This window comes from Ictidomys tridecemlineatus, chromosome 3 (genome assembly GCF_052094955.1).
Source record: "Ictidomys tridecemlineatus isolate mIctTri1 chromosome 3, mIctTri1.hap1, whole genome shotgun sequence".
Lineage (NCBI taxonomy): Eukaryota > Metazoa > Chordata > Mammalia > Rodentia > Sciuridae > Ictidomys > Ictidomys tridecemlineatus.
In genome coordinates, this window is record NC_135479.1 from 64,523,751 (window position 1) to 64,540,225 (window position 16,475).

Below are 16,475 nucleotides of genomic sequence, written 5' to 3' on the forward strand. Positions count from 1 at the left end.
ACACCTGTGGAGCCTAATCCCTTGGAACCTCTTTCTACAGCATGACTGGAAAATTTATCATGTAGGCTTGGTATTTATTATTAGTAACTGTGCTATTCTATCTCCTGGTGAAATTACTGATATACCCTTTGGAGAACTGGCTATAATTTTTATTTCACCTTCATAATCAGGATCAATTACCCCAGGACTTATCAAAAGTCCTTTTAGAGTAGAAGAGCTGCGTCCCAATAATAAGCCTACTGTTCCTTTGAGAAGAAGTCCTTTTACCCCTGTGGGAATGATTTGAACTCCCATCTCTGGAGTTAGTACTGATCTGGCGGAGGCGCAGATGTCCAACCCTGCACTCCCTCTGGTTTGTCTGATGAGGGATCTGATGGACAATGTGTCCTGGTCACTACCCTGATGGGGTTGCTGGGTTCCTCCAGTGGTCTGTATATTTGTGGTTTGGAGCCCCGGAGCATTGGGGCCCCCCTGTCCATTTTTTGGCAACAGAGCCTGATGCCTTTCTCCATGATATCATGGATAAACACTTGGTCCTTGTTCATTTTTTGATAATGGAGTACCCTCTATGGTGGTTTGAGAACGGCATTCATTAGCCCAATGTAATGGAGTACCCTCTATGGTGGTTTGAGAATGGCATTCATTAGCCCAATGTCTCCCTCTACAACATCGTGGGCAAATACCTGGCATTCTACTCCTTTGATACCTAGTTTTGTTAAACCCTCCTCCTGTGGGACAATTTCTTTTAAAATGTCCTGTTTGTTGACAATTGTAGCATGTTCTTGGCCTGGCATCTAAAGCCTGTTTTACTGCAGCTGCCACAATTTGCCCTTGTTCATTAATGTCTCTGGCATCTAAAGCCTGTTTTACTGCAGCTGCCATGACTTGCTCTTGTTCATTAATGTTTCTACATAATTTAATATATGTGTTTAAATCTTCCTGTTTCCATGGTCTAGTGATATCTCTGCACCAATGATTCGCTTGGTCATAAGCTAGTTGTTTTATTAATGGCATTGCTTTTTCTGTATTCCCAAAAACTCTGGTAGCTGTTTGAATAAGCCTATCTACACATTCAGCGTAAGGTTCATTAGCTCCTTGTATTATCTTAGATAATTGACCTTGTAAACCTCCATGTCCTTTTAAAGTCTTCCATGCCTTAACTGCATCTACAGCAATTTGTAAATATACACCAGGATCATATGCAATTTGTTGCTGCCGATCTTTATAAGGTCCCTTTCCTAACAACATATCTAGATTTCTCTGAGGATAACCAGCTGCTGCATTTTGCCTAGCCGTCTCCTTGCAAAATTCCTCATTGGCAACCTTCCATAACAGGTATTGTCCTCCATTTGGCACAGCTTTACAAATATTAGCCCAATATGCAGGCGTCATGTTTAAGTTGGTAATGGATTCGACCAAGCTTACAGTGATGGGTGCTTGAAGACCATAGGTTGTTACAGCCTCTTTTAGCTCCTTCACTGTTTTGAAATTTAAACCCTTGTAAATTCACTGCCCTCCTACCTCAAATACAGGGCATACTTGACATCCTGTCTCAGGATCCCAACTATCAACTGCGGGGGTTGGGAGTGTCCTAGCAAATGGATGTGGTGCTGTTGATTGGACACTTATGCCCTCTGGTGATAGAATGCTGTTAGTAGCAGTCTCCTGTAGAGGTGGTGCTGTCAGTTGGACACTTATGCTCTCTGATAGAAAGGTGTTATTAGCAGTCTCCTGTTGTAACTTTTCCCCTGATGGCTTTTTCTGCTCTAAACTTCCTTCCTCTGTCTCACTAGCTCAAAAGATCTTCTCTTTTACTTGAATCTTTTCCTCTTTCTGACTAACTTGAGAGACTTTCTCTTTTACTTGAATCAATATGTCTTGTCCTTCCTCTCCCTTTGTCTGAACTGAAGGCTTTGGACTAAGCAAACCAGATACGAATGTCCACAATGGCAATGTGCCAACTGGCAGAGTCCCTGGGTTGTTCTTTTCTATTCTTTTTAAATCTTCACCATGATGGTTCCATTGTGATATATCTAACAACTCCTCCTTAAGAAGCCATGGGCTACATTTTTGTATTATATCAACGTATGCCCTGACTGCTCTTGATTTTACTGGGAAGCCTCCTTCCTCTAATAATTTACTTAACAGTCTTTCGGTTTGTTTTTTACTAATTTCTGATCCCGTATTTCTACTATAATACAACCCAACAAGATGACGCCAAACAAAACCGAGACAGAATGCAATAAAAATGGAACAATAATTCATTATATCAGCCTTTCTATCCTCCTGAAATGTGTATCCTTCCTTTCTCCCTATCTGTTCCTCAGATGCAAATAGTTTTTCCTCAGATGTGAGCGGTTTTTCTTCCGTCTCACTCATCTCCAGGGACAGGCAAGTTAAAACAAAAATGAAACAAAACAAAAGAGGAAACTTAGAATGGCTACCCATCCTCTTGCCCTGCCCTCAGGGGCGAGCAGTTTACTTACCCTCAGTCGCTCCCCGTGCGAGCCACCAAATGCCGCAATCTGTCTGGGCACAATTCAGGAGCTACTTGTCAAAAGAAACAAACTTTATTTTTAGAACTACAAGTGCCAAACAAAACAGCTCCTCAGGAAAAAACCCTCAGAGCACAACTGCCACCACCGGCCTCCACAAGCCTCTCACCCCCACACCAGCCTCTCCACCTCCCACAATCCTCCTGCTCTTGAGTCCAGTTGGCTGGGTTGTGTGGGCAGAGCCAAAGAAGTCCCCCAATGAGCAGCTCTGTGGAGGAGTAAATCAGCTAGATGTTGCTGGGGCCGCTGTGAGCCAATCATCAGCTGGCAGTCTGAAGGGCAGGGAAACAGCCCAATGAACATCACCGCAGAGGAGCCAATCAGCTAGATGTTGCTGGGGCCGCTGTGAGCCAATCATCAGCCGGCAGCTGAAAGTTTGCTGGCAGCTGCAAGTTTGCTGGGGCCCCTTTGGCTGTGGCTCTCAACATATGCAGTCAAATGCAATGATAGCAGAGCCATAATGAAGACCTTAGCTGCCATTGGGACAGGATTTGACTGTGCTAGCAAGACTGAAATACAGTTGGTGCAGAGTCTCCAAGTGCCTCCAGAGAGGATTATCTATGAAAATCCTTGTAAGCAGGTGTCTCAAATTAAATATGCTGCCAGTATTGGAGTCCAAATGATGACTTTTGACGGTGAAGTTGAGTTGATGAAGGTTGCCAGAGCTCATCCAAAGGCAAAGTTGGTTTTGCGGATTGCTACTGATGATTCCAAAGCAGTCTGTCATCTCAGTGTTAAATTCGGTGCCACACTCAAAAGCAGCAGACTTCTTTTGGAATGAGCTAAAGAATTAAATATTGATGTTATTGGTGTCAGCTTTCACGTGGGGAGTGGCTGCACTGATCCTGAGACCTTCGTGCAGGTCATCTCTGACGCCTGCTGTGTCTTTGATATGGGAGCTGAGTCTGGTTTCACCATGTGTCTGCTGGATATTGGTGGTGGCTTCCCTGGATCTGAGGATGTGAAGCTTAAGTTTGAGATCACCAGTGTGATCAATCCAGCACTGGACAAATACTTTCCATCAGACTCTGGAGTGAGAATCATACCTGAACCAGGAAGATATTATGTTGCTTCAGCTTTCATGCTTGCAGTTAATATCATTGCCAAAAAACTTGTATTAAAGGAACAGACAGGCTCTGATGATGAAGATGAGGCAAGTGAACAGACCTTTATGTATTATGTGAATGACGGAGTATACGGATCATTTAATTGCATCCTTTATGATCATGCACATGTAAAGTCCCTGCTGCAGAAGAGACCTAAACCAGATGAGAAGTATTATTCATCCAGTATATGGGGACCGACCTGTGATGGCCTTGATTGGATTGTCAAGCGCTGTGACCTTCCCAAAATGCATGTCAGAAAAACAGGTGATAGAGAAAGATGAGGAAATGCCGTGAGGACCTAACGGAGCACCTCAACAGCAGGTCAGTACGCCCTGCACCGCCATAGCCCTGAGCTCCAGGGCCACCTGCCTGGCTGAACTCACCTCAGAGGAGGCTGCGCCTCACTCAGATGGTCAGGGAATGTGGCCTGGCTAAGCCACCAGGAAGAGGAGGGTGGCAACACTCCTGGTTTAGGATGCTCACAAGGGACTGGATGTGACATGTTTGTTCACACATCCTCTGGGGCCTGGGGGACACTGCAATTAGAGCTAAGGAAGCAGAAGAGCTCTCTGGGGCACAGCTCTGGGTCATCCTCATCCTGTCCTGTCTCCCTCTTTGTTCAACTCTAGACTTCACCAATGTTAAAAATCCTCTCCACTATCATACTGTCTATAATGCCTGACCAGTAACATGTAGGAGGGGTTAGTCTGGATTGGTTTATCAAACACACTGTGTGTGTGTGTGTGTGTGTGTGTGTGTGTGTGTGTGTGTTTGTGTGTGTGTGTATGAGAAGCATCACCTCCTCAATGACCTGGAAGCCTGGAAGGAGTCCCGCTCACAGGTCCACCTCACTCTCTTACCTCTCTGCTTGTGCTCCTTGTTTCCTGTCATTCACTGGCCATCTAGGTCATTGTAATTTAGAATTTAATTGTAAAGTATTTGTTTTTATTTCAACTACTGACATGAAAATTATTGAGAAGTCTCAAAACACAAAGTGTTTCATTGAAAATTTAAATGTTTAGTGTATTATATTCACCCAGATTAAAATCATGCTTTAAATATTAAGAGTGGAGGTGTAACTCAGGGATTATGGCTCCTGCTGAGGATGCATGAAGCCCTGAGTTCAATAACTAGCTACGCAGTAAAATGAAATACATCATATCTTGCCTACAAACTACAAGTGCCTCAAATATCTGTTCAGTGTACACCTGTTGTAGCAGCTACAGTGAAATAGAGGAAGAAAGAAGCAAAATCCTTCAAAATCTATTTTCTAATAGTTCCTTCTCAAAATTTGCAATGAAATTCTTCTCAACTTTTTTTTTAAATCTATGTCTGAAACAATGCTTATTATTCACCCTGACATGGAGGTCTTGTGACAGACAGTCTGGGTCCACAGACACACACACTGTTGGCCAGGCTGCCTCCTGAGCTGTACCTACCTGTGACCTGCAGCAATTCAGCCTGTAGATGGCTTATCCTGCCTCCTTGCCCCCTGGTTTCCTGTAACACTGTGGGATTCAACCCTGGCATCCTCTCAAGTGTGGTAGAAACTAAGAAGCTGGGACTTTTCTCCCTGTTTGAAGATAGTCCATGGTAGCTGAAGCACCTGGGCACAACAGGAACCCTGTTGGCTCCAGGCTCCAGCATCCAGAAGGCATTTTCAGTTCTAGCAGCACTGCAGGATGTGTGCACCTGGGTTGCTATGGCGTCCTACCTGTGGCTGGGCATACAGTCTCCACACTCAGTAGAGAGTGAACAGCAGATACAGAGGGAGGAATAGGGTCTTTAGCTGACAGGCTCCCTTCTGCTCCACCAGCCTCACTGAGGTCATGGCCACTTTGTAGCCAAATCCTTGCATGAAGTCTTTTCAGCTTGAAATTTGGGATGTTGTCTTGTGGTACACCTCGACTCTTAATATTTAAAGCATGATTTTTATCTGGGTGAATATATTGCAGTAAACATTTAAATTTTCAATGAAACAGTTTGTGTTTTGAGACTTCTCAATAAACTGATTTAATGTGGTTACTATGTATTGGGTGATTTAAACAGGAATATAGTCCTTTCCTAAAGATGCAGTTTTTCTATGTTCAAATTCATCGATTATAAACTGAGCTGAAATAAAAATGCTTATGCAGAAATCACTCTCTTAGTTTGTTTTGTAAAGTAATTCCATGCAGGGAACAGTCATCTAAACATTTTGATATATAGCAATAAATTGCTTTCTGTTAACCACCAAATCATTCTACAACATCCAGCTGGAATACGGTATTTCTACACCAGCCTGGAATATGGTATTTTTCCACCTTAGTCAGTTTGTTAGAGTTATCATATATGACTTGCATTTCTCGCTTACTAATATATCAATGTGATTTTTCCTGTTTCTCCATGTAACTACCACTTTATGGAATGACTATGTCCTTTGCACATTTTTTTCTAGTGAAATCTTTTTTCATAAATATACAGTGATATACAATGCTTTATATATTCAAAACAGTAACTGAGTAGTATGGACTACAACATTTAATTTCAGTCGTTATTTTCATCAGAATTTTCTAAAGTATTGTGTTTATTTTGACAAATTTAATGCTTTCTTTCAGTGTGTTTCTGTTGGGAAAATCTCTGCACATTTTGGCATCTTCTAAAACATCCCCTTTCAAATTTCTATTGAATAAAGTTGAGTTTTTTTTGTTGTTGTTGGTTTGTTTTGTTTTTTTGCTTTTGTACAGTTAACTGCTGAGACAGCAATAATTTATTTATATTGCACTATGCTGGGGACTGTTGGCATGGCTCCTTTCACATAGCTATGAACTTCCAAAGTTCAAAATGCTTTTTTATAACTCATTCATTCAAAAAATTTGGTCAATAACTTATATCTATTTGTTCCAATGAGTGTATTCCAGCCACTAGATTTGGTTTACTTAGTAAAGAGAAGACTCTGCATGCCAATTCAATAGCAAATACAGGCAATATGCTGGGGTATAGGTAATGTAACTTCATGGGTTCATAAATACAGTAAATGGCATTGTTTACAGAAATAAAAAGTAGTGTCCTAAAAACTATAGGGATGCCCTGAATTCTCCAAATAGCCAAAGCAGCCTTGATGAAAAGAACAGGGCTGGAGCCTCCAGAATGCTCTATTTCAAGTGATTTTTGCTACAATGATAAAACCACAGCACTGTCCTAAGTACAGAAATGTGTATCAATGGAATTAAGAGCCCCCAAACACCACCACTCATGGCAGGCTATCAGTCGTTGACGAGGGTCCCATGGATGACGAGTGGAATAGGAGAGTCTGTTCAGTGAATGACTCAGCAGAAGCTACACATTTTCCTCAGGAGAACAGAAGTAAGTCCTTTTTACTCCACAAACACAATTTAAATCAAGTAGAATAAGGCTTAGGTGTAAAACATGAAATTTTAATCTCTAAATAAATAACAAAGGGAAACAGTACTTCACATGGTCTTGACAATGATATTCTGGACAACATCAGAAAACACAATCTACAACATGTAAAACTTAAAATGAATAAATACAAGATGCTAGAAAGCTTCTGCACAGCAAAGAAAGACATCAACCAGATGCACGGGCAGCCTACCCAACAGAAAACAATCTTGGCCATCTGTATACCACGTAAGGGGTTAAAATCCACACTACAAGAGCAACTCAAGCAACATGACAGCAAAAATCAAATAATTAAAAAAATAGGCATTTTTCTGAATCGGACAGACAAGTGGCCAAAGGTTTATGGAAAGCTGCTGAGCATCATGGGTCATCAGGAAGAGGCAATTAAAACCAGCTTGAGATACAAGTTCACTCAAGTCAGGGTGGTTATTGACAAAACCACGAAGGTAGGCATTGCAGAACATGTGGAGAACACAGAACGCTTGCACCCTGTGGAGGAATCACATATTCTGGCAGCTATAATTGAATGCTGCCTGAGCCTTCAACATCTACTAAAAATGGGACTGCTAAGGGACTTGGTGATTGCATTTCTGGGTCAGTATCCACAGTTAGAGAAATAAGCTCCTCAAGAACATGTCCTCCATGTTTATTGTGCTGGTGCCCAGAGGAGGCAAGACATGGAAGCCAACTTCTTGTCTGGCAGAGGTGGATAGATGAGGAAGACATGGCATGTAGCTGTCTATATCTATAGGCATATAGACATATAGAATGGGTGCCACTCAGTCCGCAGAAGGAGATACTGCCACTGAGATCCCATGGGTGGAGAACTCCAGGCCAAGTAAATGTAGGCAGACACAGAAAGACCAGCTGTGCATGGCCTCAGGTCTACGTGGAATCTAAGTAGGAGGGACTCAGATGCAGAGAGTAGGTTGTGGTCACCAAGGGCTCGGGTGGTAGGGACATGTTCACAGGGAGGACAAGTTTTCAGTTACAATGCAAATACATCTGGAATTATAAAACCTAGCACAATTAATTTGGTTAAGAGTACCATGCGGTATGTGTGAAATTTTTCATGAGAGCATATTTGAACTGTGCTCAGTGCAAAGATGTGAGTAAAGATGTGAGGTAATGAATGTGTTAGTTCACTCATTCTAGTAATCACATTCAGCATACCAAATTCTACAACTTTACATTTTATACCTACATATATACAAGTTTTTCCTCTTCATTCATACCTCTCTATATTTGATAAGAATCAGTGGACTATAGCTAAACAGATTGAATCTTTGGTTATATACCTCTTTGATGGTTATATATTTATACAGCATTTCAAGTTTTCAGAGAATTAGCAGGATAAAGATTACTTCTACTAATTCCCATGTACCCTTAACTTCTACACACCTAAGAGGAACCCTGAAACTCCTGTTGCTTCAAAAAATTTTTTCTCTCTGCACGTCATCAGTTGAACACTCTTGACCACATCCTCTAAATATCAATAATGTGTTTCCTAATAATACAATTTTTCCCCTAGAAGGAGAAAGTCCTTGTCAACTTAGGTATATAAGGTGAATCCAGGGGAGCTGCATGAGGACTCATAATGCACAAGTAGGGAACAGCGGCGGTTCACCCCTGAGAGGAGCAAAGGGGTGCATCACTGTGGAGTAGGAGCCCAGGAGACGGCACCAGGAGATCATCATCTGACGTGGAGAGAAGGAGAAACCATGGAACCCAAATCCCCTACTTTACTGTTTCCTGAAAGACAGGTCCCACATTCAACATTTTCCTCAGAGCCCCAGTGTCATCCTTGTTCCTGAAACTGTAGATTAAGGAATTCAGCACGGGGGTGAGAATGGTATAAAACACAGAAACCACCATGTCCTTCTGAGAGGTGTGGTAGGAGCTGGGGTGCATGTAGGTGTAGACGGCAGCGCCATAGAAAAGTGTGACCACCATCATGTGTGAGGAGCAGGGGGCCAGGGCCTTCCTCCTGCCATCTGCTGAGTTCATTCTGTGGATGGTGAGGAAGATGCAGGAATAGGAGCCTGAAATGACTGTCACAGGGATGAGGAGCATGAGGACACAGCACAGGTACATGAGTGTCTCATAGAGCGAGGTGTCTGAGCAGGAGAGCTTCATCACAGCAGGGACTTCACAGGAGAAGTGCTGGATCTCCCGGGATCTGCAGGATGGGTAGGTCATGGTGACAGGAGTCAGCATGAAGCCATCCACTGATCCCAGGAACCAGCAGCCAGATGCCAGGAGGAGACACACCATATGGTTAATGAGGACTGGATAGAGAAGTGGATGGCAGATGGCCATGTAGTAGTCATAGGCCATGGCTGCCAGAAGGAAAAACTCAGAACCTACTAGTGTCAAGTAGAGGAACATCTGTATCCCACATTCAGGGACTGAGATGGTACTTACACCCAGCACTTGGTCCAGGAGCATCTTGGTCAAAGTAATAGAGATGGAAATCATGTCCATGAAGGCAGCTGGCTGATGAAGAAATACATGGGGTATGAAGTTTGACATTGGAGTGTATCAGAATGATTAGGACAGCATTTCCAGACAAAGCCATCAGGAAAATTAGAAAAATGACCACACAAAGCAGAGCTGGGTGTTGAGATTTCCTTAAGAGTCCCACCAGGATGAAATCATCCCACTCTGTGTGGTTGGTCATCCAGGTGGTGATGTCCATGAGGTTCCACCTTGGCCACCAAGAAAGCTTTGAGTTAATGTTGTACAGAGGGCTGAAGTGACTTCTTAGCTGCCACACACCTGTTCACTAGCCTGATTGTGCCAACCAGAGGATGTTCCAGAGCCTGTAGATCTTAGGAGTTCAGATGACCTGTAGTAAACAATATTTTTTTTAAAAGTATCTAGAAGATCACCTGTGGGTGAAGTGAGTGGGTAACTTGTAGTGAGGTTTCAACAGTTCAAGTTCATGAGCTTCCTGAAAAAAAAAAGTTTGTCAATGACAAGTGCATATTTTCAGAATCATTCCTCAAAAAATTAGGGGACATTTGCAAACAAGGGGAATCACTAATTCCTGAGTTTAAATTTTCCAAGTGTGAAATAAGTGTTAATATTTCTGGTTTAACAATCTGGTTTTAGCTGGCATCTAAGGACTCTCAGATCTATATGGTATATTTGAAATGTTTAAAAAGTTGCTGAGACAATTTGTGGAATGCACATTTAACATTTGAAACCCCTAAGCCTATAGGACCAGGACATTCCAGGAGGTTCTGTGAGTCTGGAATGACTCTGCTGTTCTCTCCAGCACACTGCAGTATGCACACAGGACCAAACCTTTTGAGATCTGAGGGGCATCCACCCATAAACATCCAAGGTCATGACTTGTTTCCAACCTTGACTCTTGCTACCTCTGACCTCCCCTTCCTTGTCCACTCTGCCTGAGACATAATAAGAATGATACCTGACCCCAGGTGTGTTGAGTTTGAAGTAAGGCAAAGAAATGAAAGTTTCTTGAATTCTGACTTTCACAAATGAAGAAACAGGCATGCTGTTGATTGACATCTGCACTACCTATTCTTCAGAACCTGTCCTAGACCTGGCTGTCACTGCTATTGTACTGTGAGATTCTATACTTCATTTCTCCAATTTGGGTACCTATTTATATAACCAATACTTGATTTTTAAGATTGCATAAGAAAACACATGCAAGTAAAGCTTACAATCAACTTTAAAGGAAAGTATTTAGTTTTGACAATTTTTGTGTTATTTATATAAAATGAATAAACTCTAAATATATATTTAAATAAAGGCAAATATAAACAATGGTCTGAGATAGTTATCAGTTTGACCCTGACTAAACACAGCTTTGTGGAAAGGTTCATCTGCTTCAGCACAGCCAGGGCTCCTCCTGGTTTATCTTCAAGCTCTGTCATTTGCACTCAATCTCAGGTGTAGAACAAGCATTCAAGGATTACTGCTATTCACCAGAAAGACTTTGACTGTTTTTCCAACGCCATTTGCTTTATCAATAGCCACAATCAATTTTCATGGAATTTGAGAGACAGTGAGTTAACAAAACCACACAGACAGGTCTCAGAGGTAGGTCACATTTGTCTGCTCTGTCTTGATGCTCAGCCACCTCTCTGTACATGCTAGACACTGTTAAAGGGCTTGTTAACCTAGCCTGCACTTCTGGGGTCATTCTACTTCTCTACAGGGAAAACACCACCAAAAATATTTGAGGCAGGATTTTTATATAGTGACAAAATAAGTAAAAAAGGGCAATGAACATTTCCACCTTTCTTAAGGAAATCAATAATGGCTTATTCCATGTTTTCTATTAAGGAGATTAAATCTTTCCAGTCTTCTGTCTCTTAAAGCTTAACTGTTAAATTTGATTTTCTATCAGCCTAAGGGTCTGATGTCTCTTCTCTCTAGAAAGACAAACAATAGCTACAATTCAGAGGTTATTTTATTTTAAGAAAGGAATGTTGAAGCACATTTTCTCCCTTGTAGTATTTCCTAATTCAGATGTGATAGTCCACTTTTGATAGCCCCTGCTGGGAGGCACTGAAGCAGTGGACACACTACACGGCTTCTGATGCTGTAGCCCTAGGGTGCAGCATGACTGAGACCCACTGCAGAGGTGGACAGCAGGAGAGGTGCAGGCACAGAGACAGAGATGGTAAGTGGGTAGGGGGTAGTAGGTGGATGATAGATGAGAGAGACACATGATAGACAGATAGACTTCCTGTCCATGAAATCCTAACCTGTTGGCAGATGAAGGCTGAGCTCTTTGGAGAATTTGAGATCTTTCCCCATGAACTGAAATCATACCGTCTCTCCTGTCAGCCTCTGTGGACAAAGTGGACCAAGGAATGGACACAAACAGCTGCAGTGAAGACAGGGGCGAATTTTCTGAGAGGACAGTGAGGGAGAGGCTCTGCCACTTTTCCAGAGGCCAGAACCCCAAGAACACAGAAGACCAGGGACCCAGTCTGCTCCACATCCTGGGCCTGTCCTACCTGCTCTCTTACTCTTCTCCAGGCACCTGCATAGGTTTCAATGGAACAGCCTGGCACATGTTTAACTTGGGGAATTGGTGACAATTTTGGTAGACAAACACAGAGCCACCTTATTAGCCAGAAGCACCCAGGAATTGCTGATCACACTCTGCCTTCCCCAGAGCCTCTGAGGTTCTACTCTTCTTATTTCCTCCTAGTACAGACTGACAATCCAGGGTCTCAGGGTCTCTGCCTAACATCACACAAGTGATCCGAGGGAGGGCTGTGTCCCACCCCAGGGTGCAGCAGAGCACCTCACTGCCTTAGTGTCCTTGGAATACAGTGTCTTTTCTCTGCCATGGACAGCTTGGGTCTGGTCAACTCACCGTGTTTCTTCAGGGAAACATGAAGATGCTCAGGACACTTGCTTTCAGCATTACTGTGACCTCAGGAGTTACCTCAGCCCTTCTCCCTCTGCAAAGTTGCAGTCTCAGGACAAGTAATGCAGCTTCCTACCACCATCTGAAGCATAAGAAGGAATATATAACATTATATGTCCATAAATAATTGGAAATAAAAACTCAAAATTTAAGATGTTACAGTAAATAAATGTACATGAAAGTTTTATGGTGAAAACATTTTTTCCAGAAAAACAGGTGATAGAGAAAGATGAGGAAATGTACCTCAGAGCACCTCAACAGCAGGACAGCAAGCCCAGCACAGCCATGGCCCTGAGCTCCAGGGCCACCTGCCTGGCTGAACTTACCTCAGAGGACGCTGTGCCTCACCCAGATGGCCAGGGAGTGTGGCTTGGCTAAGTCACCAGTAAGAGGAGGGTGGCATCACTCCTGGTTTAGGATGCTCACTGGGGACTGGATGAGACATGTCTGTTCACAGATCCTCTGGGGCCTGGAGACACTGCAGTTAGAGCTAAGGAAGCAGCAGAGCTCTCTGGGGAACAGGTCTGGGTCATCCTTATCCTGTCCTGTCTCCCTCTATGTTCAACTTCAGACTTCACCAATGTTAACTGTCCTCTCCACTCTCACACTGTCTACAACGCCTGACCAGTGACATGTAGGAGGAGTTAGTCTGGATTGGTTTATCAAACACACCGTGTGTGTGTGTGTGTGTGTGTGTGGTGTGTGTGTGTGTGTGTGTGTTTTCTCATGTGATCTTCAGGTGGATTCTGTGAGACACTATCATTCATGGGGATGTAACCTGAAGCTCAGAGTTCAATTGATGTGTCAAAACTATCACCCTGGTCAGTGCTGTGGGTCCCCCTCTGAACTTCCCACCACCTCGCTGCTTGTGCTCCTTGTTTTATGTCATTCACTGGCTTTCTAGGTCACTCTAGTTTAGAATTTAATTTTAATCTTGTTTAAATTTTAATTACTGACATGCAAATTATTGAAAAGTCAAAAAGCACAAACTGCTTTAATGAGAATTTAAATAGTCACCTAGATAAAAATTGTGCTTTAAATGTTAAATCCCAAGAATGAACATGTAGCTCAGTGGTAGAGCTCCTGCCTAGCATGCCTGAAGTACTGAGTACAATGCAGTAAAATTAAATAAAGTCTTATCCTGCCTACAAGCTGAAGGTGTTTCAAGCATCTGTTGAGTGTACACCATGTGGTAGCAGTGGAGATAAAACAGGAAGTCAGAAGCAGAACCACCATCTTGGACTTTGCCACCAATTCCCTCTCAGCTTTGCCCCTGTGTACATTCTGGAGCCATGTTAGTTATTTTCCCTAAGCTGGAGGTTTTGTGATTGCCTTGTTATACCACATTGTCTATTGGTCAGGCTGCCACCTGACCAGCAGATGGCCTGTCCTGCCTCCTGGGTCACCTGGTTTCCTGTAAGGCTGTGAGTTACAGCCTAAGGACCATTGTGGGATGGGTAGAATAAACAAGCTGGGTCTTTTCTCCTGTTTCTTGAGGTGGTCACTAGCAGCTTGAGCATCTGGAGGCAACAGGGTTTTTTTGGACTCTGGGCTCCACAGAACCCTGTGGACTCTGTCTCTGTGTGATTATTTTGTGCAGCCCACTTCACCCAGTTCACCTGAGTGTTTAGTCGTGGAATGCAACATGTGTGTTCATCAACAATAGAAGGTATTAATAAATAGCGAAGTGGTTAGGCAATTTAATCCTACACATAAAAGCCAACAAGTCCATGAAACAGGGATCAACTGCTAAAAAGCCAGAGCAGAGCTAGGGAAAGCAAATCCCAATGGACCACACACAGTAGCCGTGGACTCCCACCTACTTGGTTGACATGGGGTTGGTGCCTAAGGTCAGGTATTCCAGGGCAGAGGGGGCTCAGGCCTCCTGGGCAGCTGCCCCACTTCCTCCTCAGGGATCCTGACTGGGAAGATTCTCTTCCTAGTGTTAAAAGTAATGTGAAGGAAGTGGCAGGCTCAGGCAGACACTCAGTCACAAGGCTCTTTATTAGTCAAATGTCAGTGGTTGGTACTCAGAGAGTGGCTGGGAATCCTCCCATTTCCCATCTCCATCTAAATACTAGGGTCTCAATTTCAATAAAGACTTCAGTTTTCCTTTCCATGATGTTTTCTGGAATGGCAGATGAATAAATGAAGGACCCATTAAAAACCAAGAAAACATCCAGACATGTGGTGCTGCCCACCTTTGCTTTCTAGTTTACTTGGGTCCTGCTTAAGTTCATGCCTTTCTGTATTGCTCCTGCTCAGATATGAACCCCAGGAAAGTATCTGTCCTGCCAGGTGAAGGAGGAAGGAAGGGTCCAGCTTCAGTGAGAGGCTGAGCCTGGATTAGACCTCTTCACACAAGTCTTAAGGCCTCAGAAAGAGTTTCTGTATCACCCTCCTCACAGGAGGCCTCATGAGAAAGCAGCCACCACCATTGGAGGGCATTGAGCCTACTGAGCTTCCGAAGGCAGGGCAGGTTGGACCTGCTCATCTCCTGTATCAAACAGGGGGCAGCCCCGATGCTCCACTCCCACGGCTTCCCCAAGTCAGGGCAAGTGCAACTGAGTTTTCCACTCAAGCACAAAGTGCAGGTAGAACGCTGAGGAAAATGAGGTGGAACTCATGTCAGCCTCCCCCAGGGCACTGTTGGTGGCATGGAGCACTAGCTATAGCAATGAGTTCCACTGGGCTCCTTATCATGCTCTGGGTCCCCAGTGTGCCCAAAGTGGGTTACTGACTTCTTCTCTGCGGGTGGAGTGCTTGGTATTTCAGTAGGTATAGAGTTTAGGATGCAACTTTCACAGCACGCCGCACATGGTGAAGCCAGAATTCATGAAGGGCCAGGCCTTCCCAAATTATCACAGGCCCTGAGGTCCATCACGGTATAAATACTGCAATAGTAAGTGACAAAATATGTTTCTAAACATGAGATGCTCCTCCAAAGAAAGGCTTCTCTGCTGCCTACTTGAGGCAGCAACCCTTAGCACACCTCCAGGCAGGCTGCAGTTTCTGTCATGTCCTGGTGATGACAGTGGGAACTATCACTCTGAGAACCTGCTGTTCTCTTTACTTAAGCCAGGAAAATGAAATAGCTTGTTTCTTCACCTCCTCCCAGTGAGCATGTCCTTTAGCCTGTCTAGACCAGGTGTCCTGGGTTGAGCCCTCTGGGTTACACCCACTGGACTCCACACCATGCAGTGTGGTGCTGGCTGTTGTGCCAGGTTAGGAGGCCTCACCAGAGCCCAGCTCCAGGTGAACAGCAGGTCCTTGGATTGAGCCTGTGGACCTCTTCTCCAGAAGGCCTCAGTGTCCTGTGGTGGTCTAGGTTGTGTGGTTTCTGGCCCACATATCTTCACCTGCTCCTCCTTCCTAGAGGAGTGAAGTTTAGTTCAAGGTCAGAAATCAGTGCCTGCTGGATATGTCATCGATTTGGGCAGCCCCAGTGTACTGTGTCTTAGAGAAAAGGTTCTCCCACACCTTAAGTTTAGATAGACCCCACACAGTCCCCCATCTTTAACCATCAGTGGGTGCTGCAGGTGCAAATATTTGCAGAACCCCAGCCTTCAGTGAATTCTGAAGCTGAGTTCTTAAAGCCAAGGCTCATTCCTATCCCACTCCCCAGCCAGCTTCACAGGAGCACAGATCCATGGACAAACATCTTGGGGGAGCCGCAGGCAGATATTGAAATTCTCCTCGAGGAGAGAGGAAATACCACTTAAAGCCTTGGTGTCAAGTCATATCCTCAGTCTCTTTGCACTAGCAAAAACCATGAGTTTCCCCTCAGGATGGTCTCAGAGTTAATATCTCAGATTCTCAAAGTAGGTAACACAGGGGACAGTGGCCTGACTCAGAGCACCACCTTACTCTCTTATCCCCAGAAAATCTGGCACCTTGACGCCATGTTTCTATAAAGTCCTGCTAACTGAGCTCTGTATTTTTAGAATATACGAAACACAAGCCCATCTATATTGAACTCATGAGGACACAGCC

The 16,475-nt window shown here is 43.8% G+C and overlaps 2 pseudogenes; one reads left to right on the forward strand and one right to left on the reverse strand.

Annotated features, from left to right (window-relative positions):
* Positions 1-2,988: 2,988 nt before the first annotated feature.
* On the forward strand, positions 2,989-3,942 carry LOC101958746 (ornithine decarboxylase pseudogene; annotated as a pseudogene).
* A 4,858-nt stretch (positions 3,943-8,800) lies between these two features.
* On the reverse strand, positions 8,801-9,761 carry LOC101958464 (olfactory receptor 2T5-like; annotated as a pseudogene).
* Positions 9,762-16,475: the final 6,714 nt, after the last annotated feature.